Genomic DNA, 14,868 nt, shown 5'->3' with positions numbered 1-14,868 from the left:
ACTTGAGGCCTTCCTCACACAGGGACTTTTTTATGAGTTTCTTTTTAAATGCATGATAAAACACCAAAAGTTTGAAACATTTCATAACTTTTTTAAAAAGGTGTTTTAGGTGTTTTTTTTCTAAATATACCATATTTTTCAGACTATAATAAGCTCCCCAAATTTTGGGGTGGAAAATAGAAAAAAAAATATTTTTTATATGATGGGGGTTCGTCATATATTCTGAATAGGTATGGTATACAGATAACTTACCTGGAGGGCGGTGGAGCGGGGGTCACAGGAGGCAGGGTCCCTCAGGAAGCCGGCGGCAGCAGAAGTGGGGAGATGCTGCGGGGCCAGTGTCTGGCTGTAGGCGGGGTGAGTTGCGGTGGTGGTGGAGCAGGAGCGTACGAAGCAGGGCCCTCTGTTCCCTCCCTGCTGGAAGATGGCCGTGGCCACAGGAAAGCAGCGCACGCTACTCTGACGCTCTGCCTCACCACTGACAGCCAGACACCGGCCCCGCAGCATCTCACCTCTCCTGCTGCCGCTGCCACCGCCGGGTACCTGCTCCACCACCACTTCAACTCCTGGTACGTTCGGACCATAAGATGCAACCCCCATTTTCCTCCCATATTTTTTTTGGGGGGAAGTGCCTCTTATGGTCCGAAAAATATGGTAATATATTTGTACAAATAATAATTCTTACTTTGGGGACAACTTTTTTTCTTACTTAAATTCATGCAATTAGGGCTAAAAATCATTTTTGTAATTGACTCCATTTAAAGTCAGCCACCTGTGTTTTGTTGAACCTATTCAGACTTGGTCACTGACCAATACTGTACTACAAGGCCATAGCCTAAAACCGTGGTCGTCACACGTGATCGCATACTACTGCGGTAATAATTCAGACATTTTGTGGAGTGTGCCAAATATTCCACTCCATTTAAAGTCAGCAATCTATATTTTGTTGAACCTTTTCTGACTTGGTCGCTGACCAATACTGTACTACAAGGCCATAGCCTAAAACCGTGGTCATCACACGTGATCGCATATTACTGCGGTAATAATACAGACATTTTGTGGAGCGTGCCAAATATTACACTCCATTTAAAATGGTAAAAGCATGTGGCAAGGGACAAAGAAGTGGACGTGATGGTGATGGTGCACGCAAAAGGCAGAGGCCATGGGCAAGATGAAACTGTCCCTTCTGAGGGAGCACAACAAACTCCCACATCATGTTGAACTACCTTCCTGTCCCTATTACTAGGGGGCCACGGAACACCACTCATGAAGCCAGAGCAGTGTGAAAAGGTTGTTGGTTGGATAACAGATAATGCTTCCAGTCACTTTGCCACCATAACCACCACCCTGTCTTCCACACTGTCAAGTCTCAGTAGCCATGATTCTGAACCACATATTCCTCACCCTGATCCTCCTTCCTCTCACCATGCCGAGTGCTCAGAGACAACTGATCCAACACTTGGACACTCTGAAGAGCGGTTCACTTTTCCATTTATAGATTCGGGCCTCTCGCTCGGCCAGCTTCAAGTGGGGCAAGAGGAGATGAAGTAACTGACCCAACCTGGCAAGGTGACATGCAGAGTGAGGACAGCAGCACACAAGGGAAGAGAGACATAGCACCACAACAGTCAGGAACAAGCAGTGTGGTGGCCACAGACACAAGGCGGTCAACCGCTCCCCGGAAAACCAACATGACGGAAGTTGCTAGTCCAACTGTTAGGTCTTCCCGAGTCTGGTTCTTTTTTAAAGACTGTGCAGATAACCCCAAAAACGCCATTTGCAACATATGCAAGGCCAGCAACAGCAGGGACAGCAAAGCTACCAGCCTGACCACCACCAGCATGCTCAGGCACATGACAGCAAAGCACCCGGCTAGGTGGGCTGAACGCCAGGGTCCAGAAAGAGTGTCTGCGGGTGATATCACTGCCTGTTCCACTGTTGTGCGTGCACGCTAATCCCCTGTCCATGGTGCAGACGAAGATGCCTCCCACCCTGCACCTGTCGTTGAACATTCGCAACTACCACCATCAGCAATCACGTCCATGCCCTTGTCCCAGCGCAGTGTTCAGTAGTCCTACCCCAGTCCTTGGAACGCAAGCGCAAATACGCAGCCAATGCCCCACAGGCCACAATACCAAACTCCCACATTTCTCGAATGCTTGCACTTGAAATGTTGCCTTTTAGGCTCGTGGAGACGGAATCTTTCCGCAACCTGATGGCATCGGCCATCCCTCGGTACTCAATCACTAGCTGCCACTATTTCTCCCAGTCTGCAGTCCTCGCATTACACAAGCAAGTGTCCCAGAACGGTAGCCGTGCTCTCAACATCGCAGTTACTGGGAAGGTCCACCTAACCACAGACACGTGGAGAAGTGCTTGTGGACAGGGATGGTACATCTTGCTGATGGCACACTGGGTTAATATAGTGGAAACCAGGACCCAGTCGGACCTTGGGATGGAAGAAGTCCTCCCGATGTCCCGGGGTCAATCAGGGTTGCCCCCACATTCTACAGCTCCTGTACTTCCTCCTCATCATCCTTTTCAGCCTCCATCTCTGAAATGACCACATCAGTCGGAAGCTGGAAGCACTGCAGCACTGCTTCAGCCAAGCAGCAACAGGCACTGCTGAAGCTAATATGCTTTGGGGACAAACCGCCACCTCTCAAGAGTTGTTGACTGGTATAAGAGAGCAGGCAGATCTGTAGCTGTCACTGCTGAACCTACAGCCAAGCATGGTTGTGTGTGACAATGGCTGGAACCCTGTGGCGGCTCTGAAGCTAAGCAACCTCACACACATACCATGCCTGGCCCATGTGCTCAACCTAGTGGTTCAGCGGTTTCTCAAAACCTACCTGGATCTGCTTGATCTAATTGTCAAAGTACGCCATGTTTGTGCCCATTTCAGAAAGTCACCTACAGCTTCCGCCGCCCTTGCCGTGTTTCAGCAATGTTTGCAGCTTCCAGCTTACCAACTGGTGTGCGATGTCACCACTCAACCTTGCAGATGTTGGAAAGGATTTGTGAGTAACAGATGGCAGTTGTTAAGTACCAGTTTCAACACGCCCATCGGCATTTAGGTCAGCCTTCGCTCATAAGAACTGAGGAGTGGGCATGGATGACAGACATCTGTGTCATCCTCCAAAACTTTGAGGACTCCACCAAGATGGTGAGCAGCAGTGACGCCATAATTAGCGTTACCATTCCACTTCTCTGTCTTCTGAAATGCTCACTGCTCACAATTAAAAAAGAGGCATTGCATGCGCAGCACGATGAGATGGAGCAAAGAACTATACAGGGTGATGCCACACAGCCCAGCCTCATGTCATCCCAATGTGGATTGGGTGCTAATGGGGAGGAGGAGAATGAGGAGGAACAGGAGTTGGTTTTCTGCGCTACAGATGGTACTACCCACACCACATTCATACTGTCTGTTCAGCGTGGATAGCCTGATTAAGGGGAGAATGAAAGGGAGGATGAGGAGGAGAGCATAGACAGTCGTACTCTTCTTCAGGACAGGGAAGACTTGGCTGGTGGTAGTCTGGCACACATGGCTGAGTTTATGGAGGAGGAGAGGTCTAGTAAAATGTTGCAGCACCAGAAGGCCCTTGTTGTGGAATTATTAAAAAAATTCCCATCTGAGAATGCAGGAGGCAGAGGTCACAGTTCCTTGGACAACCAAGGAGTACAGGCGAGAGACACAAATACAATGCAGCAGAGGCAAGGAAACACTGTTAAAGGTGTGAGACAGTTTTCTCAAACCCTCCCAGCACCCAGGCCCTGATGTGTGGGGCATTCTGACAAGGAGGAAAAAGTTTTGGAAGATGCTGAAGGACTACCTTTTGACCGTACCAACGTCCTCTGTGATTCCTCTGTGCCTTATAATTATTGGGTATCAAAGCTGGACACGTGGCAAGAACTGGCTCTCTATGCCTTGGAGGTCCTGGCCTGTGCAGCCCTTTCAGTCACTGCATACACAATAACAGTGTGGGAGACCCACTCTTAAATAATGGGAAATTATTTTTTTAAATCAGGCCCTCTATGTGTCTTCAAATGTGTATTGGGGTTTTCCAAATTTTGGACAGACCTTGAAGTCACTGCATATGCTATAACACTATAAGAGACCCGCTCCATAATAATGAGAAATTATTTTTTTTTAAATCAGGCCCTCTATGTCTCTTCAAAGGGGTATTGGGGTTTTTTCAAATTTTGAGCAGGCCTTGAAGTCACAGCATATGCCATAACATTTTAGGAGACCAGCTTCTTAATGATGGGAACAACAAAGCATAGCTAGCCGATGGCCATCTAACAATAGTGAAGGCCGACTACTGGCCCTTTAACAATAGTAAGGGCCGCCTGATGGCCCTATAAAAAAAAGCTTTGTGACTATCAGAGGCCCTCCTTCATAAATGAAACAGGATGTGTCTGATCATGTCTAACATACGTAGATAAATTGGCGTGCACTCTGTCATTAGGCGACGTGCAGATGCAATGGACTGATGAGCCCAAGACAATTTACTAGTGTTAATTCATCACACTCTCTTAGTTGTGATAAAGTGTAATTTATTGATACAGCATAAATCAGATTAATCAGACCAGTGATGGGTGGCGACAATATACTGGGACGTTTCGGCCTAAATTGGCCTTATTCAATCCAGTCGCTACTGCAAAGAGAGGATAATTGTATGAGTACAACGTGAAAATGATAAACAATTAATCGTGAAATTACATAGGAAAATAACACATTAAACAATAATTAAGAAAATCATACAAAATCAGAGAAAAAAATTCAAAGTTTGTTAGGTGGACGTATAGAGCACCAGGAACTGGAAAAGGGGAGGAGAAAGGGGAGAAACAAACTCTTACAAGTTGAAGGTAAGAAAATATAAAGTAGTCATGGTACAGAGTACATAGAGATACACCAGTAAACCTTACTTGCTGCTGGCTGATGTAGGGGTCGAGGATTTAGGCTATTCTTAAGACCAGGAGTGGGATCTGTGTAGGGATAGACTGAAAGAATATAGGTGTTATGGTATAATAGGAGCTGGATCTGCTGCTGTAGGTTAGGTAATGGAAGGAGAGTACCTCTTAGTGATCCAGGTAATGCTGGTTTCAGTAGTTCTAGAGAGGAAGGGGATGGTGGCATTAGGTGTCACTCAAATTGCACTGTGCAGATGAAGTATAGTAAATCCTTCAAAAAGGTGTACTTACTAGTAGAATTCAGTGACTGGCCGACGGCAGGGCTGAGCTGGTAGTGGTGAGTAGCGGCGCGGGCTGTGCCTTGCTTATGGGAGGCCATGCTCAGGGACTGTGACGGGCGCCCTTCTTAAAGCCCGCAGTGTGATTGAACTGGAAGGGGCGGGGACACCGCCGCCGGCCAGGACTTCAGCTTAGTAAAAAAAAAAAAAAAAAAGTGTTCTGCGGCGCCTGCGACGTGCGTGTAACAGCGCTAATAGATGGGCGCTTATGCAGGATGCTAGCAGGGAAGGCCGGACCATGAAGTAAAGGGTGGAATGGCGTGTCAGCACAGGGGTATGCTCAGTGGAGGTACCAAAGTATGGCTTGGAGAGATGGTAACTAGTAGAGGGGGGCAAATGGTCAGAGGGCACTGTGCAGTCTAAGTGGATGCCAAATCGGAAGGGGCGGGGCCAATGCTCCAGCTTCGTGGGTTGTCATGGAGACCAACCAGACAATGTGTACTGCGGTGCCTGTGCAGTGTGTGTAGTAGCACTATCAGATGGGTGCTTATGCAGGATGTTTGCAGGGGTGGTCGGGACATAGAGAATAGAGTGGGATGGCGTGTAGTTACAGGGGTATAATGGATGGAGGTACCAAAGATTTTTAGGTATGATTAAAGGGGTGGTTATAGATAGAGGAGGGGCATATGGTCAGTAGACACAGTACAGGGGCATGGTAGTAAGGAGAGGGTTAGTGTTAGAAAATGGTCAATGTTAGTAAAGGGACGGGGTAACCTCGGCTACTTACCCCGGGTGAGGACACGGATTAGTGTGTCTGAAAAGGAGAGATTCATATGATTAAACATTAATAGATCCAATCTATTTCCCTATTCAGACCTTTAGGAGCGAGTGTCTGTAAGGTCTAAATACAGTAAGCCTCACGATCCTTGAGTAACCAGAGATGATTACCCCCACCTCCTTGTTTTAGGGACCTGTTCAATGACCTGATATTGTAATTGCGCTATGGTATGTTTATGCTTAGAGAAATGGTCTGGTATGGGGAGTGTGGTGCCCCTGAGGGTTCGGACGCCACAGGGGTACTGCATCTCTTTAATGAGGTGTGGTATCTCCCCTTCGAGGTAAGGATGGTGCAGCTGTCATGACCCCACCTCTGCATCCAACACTACACCTCTCCCACCTGAGGGGGGCTAATATGCACCAGGATGCTGCCCCAGCCGGGATAAGTGGAGATGGGGGAACCAAAGTTAGGGGGAACCTAGTAGTGGGTGAGGGTGGAGGATGCACATTTAGGTTACACCACAAAATTCATATTTAATAAACAGCCATCTTGGGCTTATGGTCTTTTGATTGTGATCTTCATCACTGAACGTGGCTTTCTGTGTGAACCTATAGTTGATGGGGACACGGTCCTCGTACTCTGGCCTTGAGGCGAGGAGCGGGCTAGAGTTAACGGCAGTCTCTACCTGGTCAAGGTCCCTACCCAAGAAGGCCTGGAGGGGAGTTGAGAAGACAAGCTCCACAGGCAAAAGGATCCCAGGGGGATGCAGACGGAGCTGGATACGCCACCTGTCCTCACTATTCTGGCCTAGTCAGAGGGAGTCCTGCTGCAAAAGGGGTACCGGCCCCCGATATCTGACTCTGTCACTTCACGTCTTAGTCGGAGAAGCCTGGAGGCTCAGTGGATCCCACCGGGTAACGTACGGAGCGGAGTTGCCACCCGTACTCTTGTTCTGTGCATAGTCCAGAGGGAGACCCGGCCTTAGTACACGCATCACATACGGACCGGAGAGGACCTAGTGGGAACTTCTAGGAACACTCTGGTGCGGGGTCCTGACCAAAGCACCTGAACTACCTGGAGGTTGTCGGACCCCCGGTCCTGGTGGCCGCAGCGCGCCATGAGGAGCAGGGAGAAGCCTTGCAGCTGTGCATTCTACCGTGAGTAAAGCTTGGAAGACTACCCCTATGGCCTCCGGTTTCTTATTGCAACGCGACACCGCACGACACCGCACCACATCTCCCACTACAGTTCCCATCCTCCTGTTCTCTCTGCCCTGAGGCCCTGCTCCGCCTGTGGGGAGTAGTATCATCTCCGGCTGCCACTACATCCCGCCTCAGATGACTGAACGCAGCGCTGGTGGGGAATCACCAGACACCACAGGCGGCGTAGTCAAATACAACCACTCGATTAACACCAACTCTGAAAGCCCATTACACCTTTTTAATGTGACGACCCTGGGCACGGAACGGGTCCAGGCCACGGCTACATCCCCCAACATCTGACCCGGCTCCGAGTAACCCCATCTCCCAGGGCAGGGCGAATCGTGGACTTTTGGCTAGCGATGTGATCCCTTATATGTTGCGTGGTTTCTCCTACATAAAGCAAGCCGCATGGGCATTTGATTACATATACGACAAAGTTTGAATTTCATGTGAAAAACCCTTTAATAGGGTTTCTTTTACCCGTCCTGGGGAGCGTGACAGTATCAGACTTCGTGATATTTGAACAAGCTGCACAGCTCAGGCAGGGGAAAGTACCATGCCTTCTTGCGCTGAGAAGGCGTTGTGAGGCGGTGGTCTGGGAACTGCCTATGTCAGCCTTGATGATCTTGTCCCTGATGTTGGGGGCTCTTTTAGTGCACATGAAGGCCGGGTTGGAGAAAGCTGGTATATCTGGGTAGGCTCTGGAGAGTAAGGGCCAGTGTTTCTTAATGGAGTAATGTATTTTTGTCATAAGTGGATGGTAGGTGTGTACGAATGGGATGCGTTCCGTATTGTGTGAGGGAAGTCGCTGTTGCCTAGGTTGTAGTGCTCTTGATCGTTCCTCCTCTAGAAGTTTGGTAGGGTAATGTCTGTCTTGAAATTTTTCTGACATGGTCTGTAGGCGTTCGGGGAGGAGGTCCGGGTTGCTAACGATACGTGTGACACGATGGAACTGGGAGCGGGGCAGGCTGTTCTTGGTAGCCCTAGGATGGCTGCTAGAATAGTGCAAAAGACTGTTTCAGTCTGTGGGTTTTGTGTATAGATCTGTTGTTAAGTGACCATCCAAGTCTTTCAGGACAATGGTGTCCAGGAAGGAGATCTGAGTCAGGTCATAGTTTAGTGTGAACTGGAGTTCAGGCTGGATGGAGTTGAGTGTATTAAAAAAGGTAATCAATGAGTCTATGGGTCCCTGCCAAATGCAGAAGATGTCGTCTATATAGCGGTGGTATATACTGCAATGTTGTTTAAATAATTCATTAGGGTAGATGTAATCCTCCTCAAATTTATTCATATATGCATTTCGCTGTGGAAAAAATTGGGTCCCCATACCAGACCATTTCTCTAAGCATAAACATACCATAGCGCAATTACGATATCAGGTCATTGAACAGGTCCCTAGACCAAGGAGTGGGGGTAATTGTATCAGGTTACTCAAGGATCGTGAGGCTTACTGGATTTATACCTTACAGACACTCGCTCCTAAAGGTCTGAATAGGGAAATAGATTGGATCTATTAATGTTTATTCATATGAATCTCTCCTTTTCAGACACACTAATCCGTGTCCTCACCCGGGGTAAGTAGCCGAGGTTACCCCGTCCCTTTACTAACATTAACCCTTTTCTAACACTAACCCTCTCCTTACTACCACTCTCCTTTACTGTGTCTACTGACCATATGCCCCTCCTCTATCTATAACCACCCCTTTAATCATACCTAAAAATCTTTGGTACCTCCATCCATTATACCCCTGTAACTACACACCATCCCACTCTATTCTCTATGTCCCGACCACCCCTGCAAGCATCTTGCATAAGCACCCATCTGATAGTGCTACTACACACACTGCACAGGCACCGCAGTACACATTGTCTGGTTGGTCTCCATGACAACCCACGAAGCTGGAGCATTGGCCCCGCCCCTTCCGATTTGGTGTCCACTCAGACTGCACAGTGCCCTCTGACCATTTGCCCCCCTCTACTAGTTATCATCTCTCCAAGCCATACTTTGGTACCTCCACTCTGCATACCCCAGTGCTGACACGCCATCCCACCCTTTACTTCATGGTCCGGCCTTCACTGCTAGCATCCTGCATAAGCGCCCATCTATTAGCGCTGTTACAAGCACGTCGCAGGCGCCGCAGCACACTTTCTTTTTTTTTTTTTTACTAAGCTGAAGTCCTGGCCCCGCCCCTTTCGGTTCAATCACACTGCGGGCATTAAGAAGGGCGTCCGTCACAGTCCCTGAGCACGGCCTCCCATAAGCAAGGCACAGCCCACGCCGCTACTCACCACTACCAGCTCAGCCCTGCCGTCGGCCAGTCACTGACTTCTACTAGTAAGTACACCTTTTTGAAGGATTTACTATACTTCGTCTGCACAGTGCAATTTGAGTGACACCTAATGCCACCATCCCCTTCCTCTCTAGAACTACTGAAACCAGCATTGCCTGGATCACTAAGAGGTACCCTCCTTCCATTACCTAACCTAGAGCAGCAGATCCAGCTCCTATTATACCATAACACCTATATTCTTTCAGTCTATCCCTACACAGATCCCACTCCTGGTCTTAAGAATAGCCTAAATCCTCGACCCCTACATCAGCTAGCAGCAAGTAAGGTTTTCTGGTGTATCTCTATGTACTCTGTACCATGACTACTTTATATTTTCTTACCTTCAACTTGTAAGAGTTTGTTTCTCCCCTTTCTCCTCCCCTTTTCTAGTTCCTGGTGCTCTATACGTCCACCTAACAAACTTTGAATTTTTTTCTATGATTTTGTATGATTTACTTAATTATTGTTTAATGTGTTATTTTCCTATGCAATTTCACGATTAATTGTTTATCATTTTCATGTTTTACTCATACAATTATCCTCTCTTTGCAGTAGCGACTGGATTGAATAATGTCAATTTAGGCCGAAACGTCCCAATATATTGTCGCCACCCATCACTGGTCTGATTAATCTGATTTATGCTGTATCAATAAATTACACTTTATCACAACTAAGAGAGTGCGATGAATTAACGCTACTACATATCTCACATACCACATGGCCAGATAAGTTAGTAAAATGTTAAAATGAAATTTACCTGTGAAGGTATTTTTCACTGTTGAAAGCAATGCCAAAGTGCAAAAACGCATCAAAAATGCTACTTGTGAACATAGCCCAAGTGTGGAGGAGCATTTTTGGGGGGGTTATTTATTTATTTAACCTTACATGCAAGTCATCGCCCTGGAAAGGATGTTCCTTAACATTTTTTTCCAGGAAAATCAATTTCGCTTTCCTTTTTGTATGTTTTATTGTGAGTCCGTAAAAGTGGTGTAATACTCTGATAACATTGTTCACAGCAATGCTCGAGGTTCCCATAGACTTACATTGGGCTCGTTGCTCAGATTGAGCACCCGAGTATTCCAATTTGCTCAACCCGAGCAACGAGCAATAACAATTTTAGTGCTCGCTCATCACTAATCAGTATTTGGAAGCCAAAACCAGGAGTGGGTGATAAATACAGAAGTGGTGACGTGTTTCTATTATACTTTTCCTTTGATTTTTCCTCTCCTGGTTTTGGCTTAAAAATACTGAATTTATGAACGTTGCCTAACAATGGAAATCACACTGATACACAATAATGCTGATACACACACTAAAACTATACACACATTAAGGTCACGTTCGCACGTTCAGTATTTGACATCAGTATTTGTAAGCCAAAATCAGGAGTAAGACAATCAGACAAAAAGAGTAATAGAAACATGTCACCACTTCTGCATTTTTCACCCACTACTGGTTTTGGCTTAAAAATACAGAGGTAAAATACTGACCAAATACTGAATTTGTGAACATGGCCTAACACTGATACATAAACTCTGAGGGCTCACTCTCATTTGCGATTAAATTGGATGAATGCAATCAAATAAAAAATTGGATTGCATTCGGTCCAATGTTAATCTATGAGTGTGTGCTCGTATGTGTTTTTTTATCAGCTCCACTCAGACTGAAAAAAAAACACAGCATGCTGCAATTGCTTGCTTAATTTGGATCGCACGCACCCATATAAGCCTATGAGTTTGTGTGAAATATTGCACTGCACTTGGATATTATCCGAGTGCAGAGCGATTCCCACCACCACCAGCAACAGAGTAGATGGAGAAATTAGTTTCATCATCTCCTCCACAGCTGTGCTGTGATCCTTTCAAATGAGAGGATCAGAGCACAGAGCACAGACACTCGGCTCCCAGCAGAGCAGGAGCGGAGTGTCATTAGCATTTCGCATCCAATGCTCATGCATCAGATGTAATTCGCTAGTGGGACCCTGGCCAAACACTGATATACACATTAAGGCTGATACAAATACACATTAAGGGTAGGTTCACATGTGCGTATAAAAACTTGTTCAGAGTAGTGATGAGCAAGCATGCTCGCTACTGCTCGGTGCTCGCCGAGTATTTCCAGGGTTGCTCGGCGGGAGCTCGGGTCCCCTCCCTGCATGTTTGGCACTCTTTATAGCACCAATCAACATGCAGGGATTGCCTGCCATATACTGTTATGCCGCAGCCATGTTGGTTGTGGCATTACAGTGATTGGCTGGCCGCACAGTGTCATCAGGTCTATATCAGACCTGGTGCCGCCATGCTCGTCACAGTCACTCCAGAATCAGACAGTGTAGGGAGAGCTGCTGCTGAGCTAGGGAGAGATTTTCTTTTTTCTAGTTAGTGTAGGTTAGTGTAGGTATACCAGACTATATTAGAAACACATATCCATCTCAACTAACAGTCCTTCTGAGGACTAATCCAGCTGCAGAGATATCAGTGCTAGGCAGGCAGGCGGGGTATATAGCAGACTGCAGTGCATATAGCAAGAGGCTCCATTCCAGTCCTGTCAGCTGCACCTTCAATCAGGAAGTGGTGGAGGTGGAGCCTGCCGTGTGCTGCAAGAGCTGTGTGCTGCAAGAGCTGAGTGTGCTGCGTGTGGAGAGAGCTCCTGGGAAGGGAGGTTTGTTTTTCCATCTGGGACTTTTTGTCTGCCCCCTTCCCAGGAAAGAAGGCTCATAGTGGGACTGGCCTCCGGGGCTGGGCCCCCGGCTTCCATCTCCCGGTCTAAGCGGGAGGAACACCAACCAGGCTAAGACTACAACATCAGGCTGAGGCAGCAAGGGGTCCGCCATGAGGACCCGGAGGACCCCCGAGGCTACGACCGCGGCGGCTCCTCCCTCCGGAGGTGGGTCGAGTGCCAGCAGAGGTGCTGCAGCGGTGCCCCCTGATTGGGGTACCAAGGTGGCGAGGGAGGCAACCGTCACCTGTGCCTCCCGTATCCAAGCGCACCTCTGCGAGCATGAGGACACCTCAAAAAAGCTAAGTTCCCTCTGGGGGGAGTTGAGGATATCTCAGGAGAGGTCCGAAAGGGCCTCTGGCAGCAAGAAGCCTGAGCTATCCGCCGAGGTCCGGAAAATCAAGCAAGCCATCCGAGAGCTGGAGGACCGCCGAAGTACCATCTTGGCAGGCAGTGGACCCTTTCGGGAGAAGCTGGAGAACGGTGACCGGTTCAGAGCCATGACCGGTGGGGCTCTGGAGGGGTCGCAGGGCCCCAGCCAGGCGGTGGAGGAGGAAGAAGTATGTGACGCACCCCTGGGCCTGTGTCGCGCAGCGTTGCGCACGCGGGAGCTTACCCGGAGCCGGATCTTTTGAGGGTTGTAGTCTCGTGGCGGTGATCCGGTCCGTGCCCAGGGAGTCAGACTAAGTGGCGCTGTATCAGCGGTAGATGTTGGATGACTACGCCACCCGTTGAATGCAGCTTTGGAGCTGCCGCTGCAGAGCAGACCGCTGAGGCCGGTGGAAGGATGGTGCAGCGGGGATGGTATAACCCCCAACGGGAGGGGTATGGCCTCAGGGCAGCCGACGTGGATGATGGGGGTAGCAGGAACCACTCGGAGACGGTACGGTGTAGTTCAGGGTCTTTACTGGTGACAAAGATAGACCCTCCCGGAGTACTGGCTAGCGATTGGGGCCTGGTCAGTCCTTGAGCAGATGGGATCTCCCCTGGCCAGGCGGAGTTGTAGGCCTCCCAAACTAACTGTACTCTTCTGGCTACCTTGCTAGAGGCGGGTATAAGTAGCCCACGTCCCTGAGTGTACCGTGTGGTGCTCACCCGTATGGCCGGTGACTCGGGGCCTTCTAGTAGCTTCCGCTCCACGACGGCGGTGCTGGTCCCATGCGTGTGACCGTGCCTTCGGGTTTCTTGGCCAGAGGACCTGAAATCCCCTGCCTGACGGATTCTGCTGCTGGGTAGGAGTTAGTCCCCACAGCCTCGGACTCCGGGTCCGGTAAGAAATCTTCTCAGTCAGGGCGAGCTCTGCAGCTGCCAGCCCCTGACTCCTTGTAACACTGCTCCCACAGAGCTCCTTTTGTTTCTTCCCATAGCTGCTTCTCTTCTCTGTCTCTACTTCTGGCATGGCCCAGGAGCTGGGCCCAGCCGGAGCCACAGCTCCCTGTCAGCCCTCCTGGCTGAACTCTCCCTCTGAACTCTCTAACCCTGCCTCAGCCCCAGGTTTATATAGGGGAAGTTCTTCCCCTCCCAGGACTGGGCAGGAGGTGTGGCATGCATAGGATTCCTGACCAAGAGACCTCCCACCTGCTCTCAGACATAACATTGCTGTTACTGTGGAAACCAGACCCCTGGGGTGCCACATTCCCCCCTAGTGAAATTTAGTACTCCGGGACTAAACATATTTTTAGAAAAGCATAACAAGGTATAAACAATAATAATACAATAAGAAAAACACATAAAGATTGTTACGGCGTGTCCGCAACCGAGTGCAGTCTTTGAAGAAAAGTAAGGTGTCCATTTCACCAAAACAGGGAGACGTAACCAGGTAGGGGTCTGTCCTGCCCCGAGTCCTTAACAGTCTTTTAGTCCATTCCTGGGTTACGCTCCAACCATGTACAAAGGATTCCCGGTAAATCCACCAAAGACTCCCATAAATTACTAGAAACACATAATTATTTACAGGATATGGCCGCTCTCAGTCCTCGGCCAGTGGGGATAAGGAATGGCTGCTCACAGTCCTCAGCCTGGTTTAAGATAGGGGCACATGGGGAACAATTCACTAATCCCAACGGGGACCATATTTTAATTAGCAGCAGTCCTTGTACCCTTACGGGTAACTATTTACAGCTCTTTATTCACGCTACTTCCCTTCAGTAGCTATGTCCTCTTTGTGCTCCCTCCTGAGGGTAGTCCTCAGACCCGTCCGGGTCCTCTTGGCTTTCCTCGTATTGGTAGTACTGCAGCTCCTCCTCGGTTAGCTGGGTTAGTATCTCTGTGACAGTCCTCCTCCCAGGTGGCCAGGACTTTACCTCCCTTTGGGCTGCCCCGGTTAATTGGGCCACCAGGATGCTCACTTTTTGCTCCTCTGTGAGGGGATACACCTGGAAGAGGCTATCCAGCTTTTATCTAAAGTCATGCAGGGTATGTGACTCCCCTGAGTACTGGGGTAGCCAGGCTGCCCCCGGGATATAGGGCATGGTGAAAGGCATGACCGCAACAGCGGTGGCGCTGGCGGGGGTTGAAGCGGTGAAGCTCTCCTCCGTATCCGGCATCCTTCTCCCCCCTAGTGGACCGTGGCCTACCTTGCGATGATCCTCTTCCGTAGGCCGCGGCTCCGCAGTGGATCGTCAGGGTTGAGGACCTTCCGTCGC

Source organism: Phyllobates terribilis, unplaced genomic scaffold (genome assembly GCF_046119375.1).
Source record: "Phyllobates terribilis strain yellow unplaced genomic scaffold, ASM4611937v1 Scaffold_1__5_contigs__length_1240528914, whole genome shotgun sequence".
Lineage (NCBI taxonomy): Eukaryota > Metazoa > Chordata > Amphibia > Anura > Dendrobatidae > Phyllobates > Phyllobates terribilis.
The sequence above is the reverse complement of the archived record's forward strand: the minus strand, read 5'-3'. Positions refer to the sequence as shown.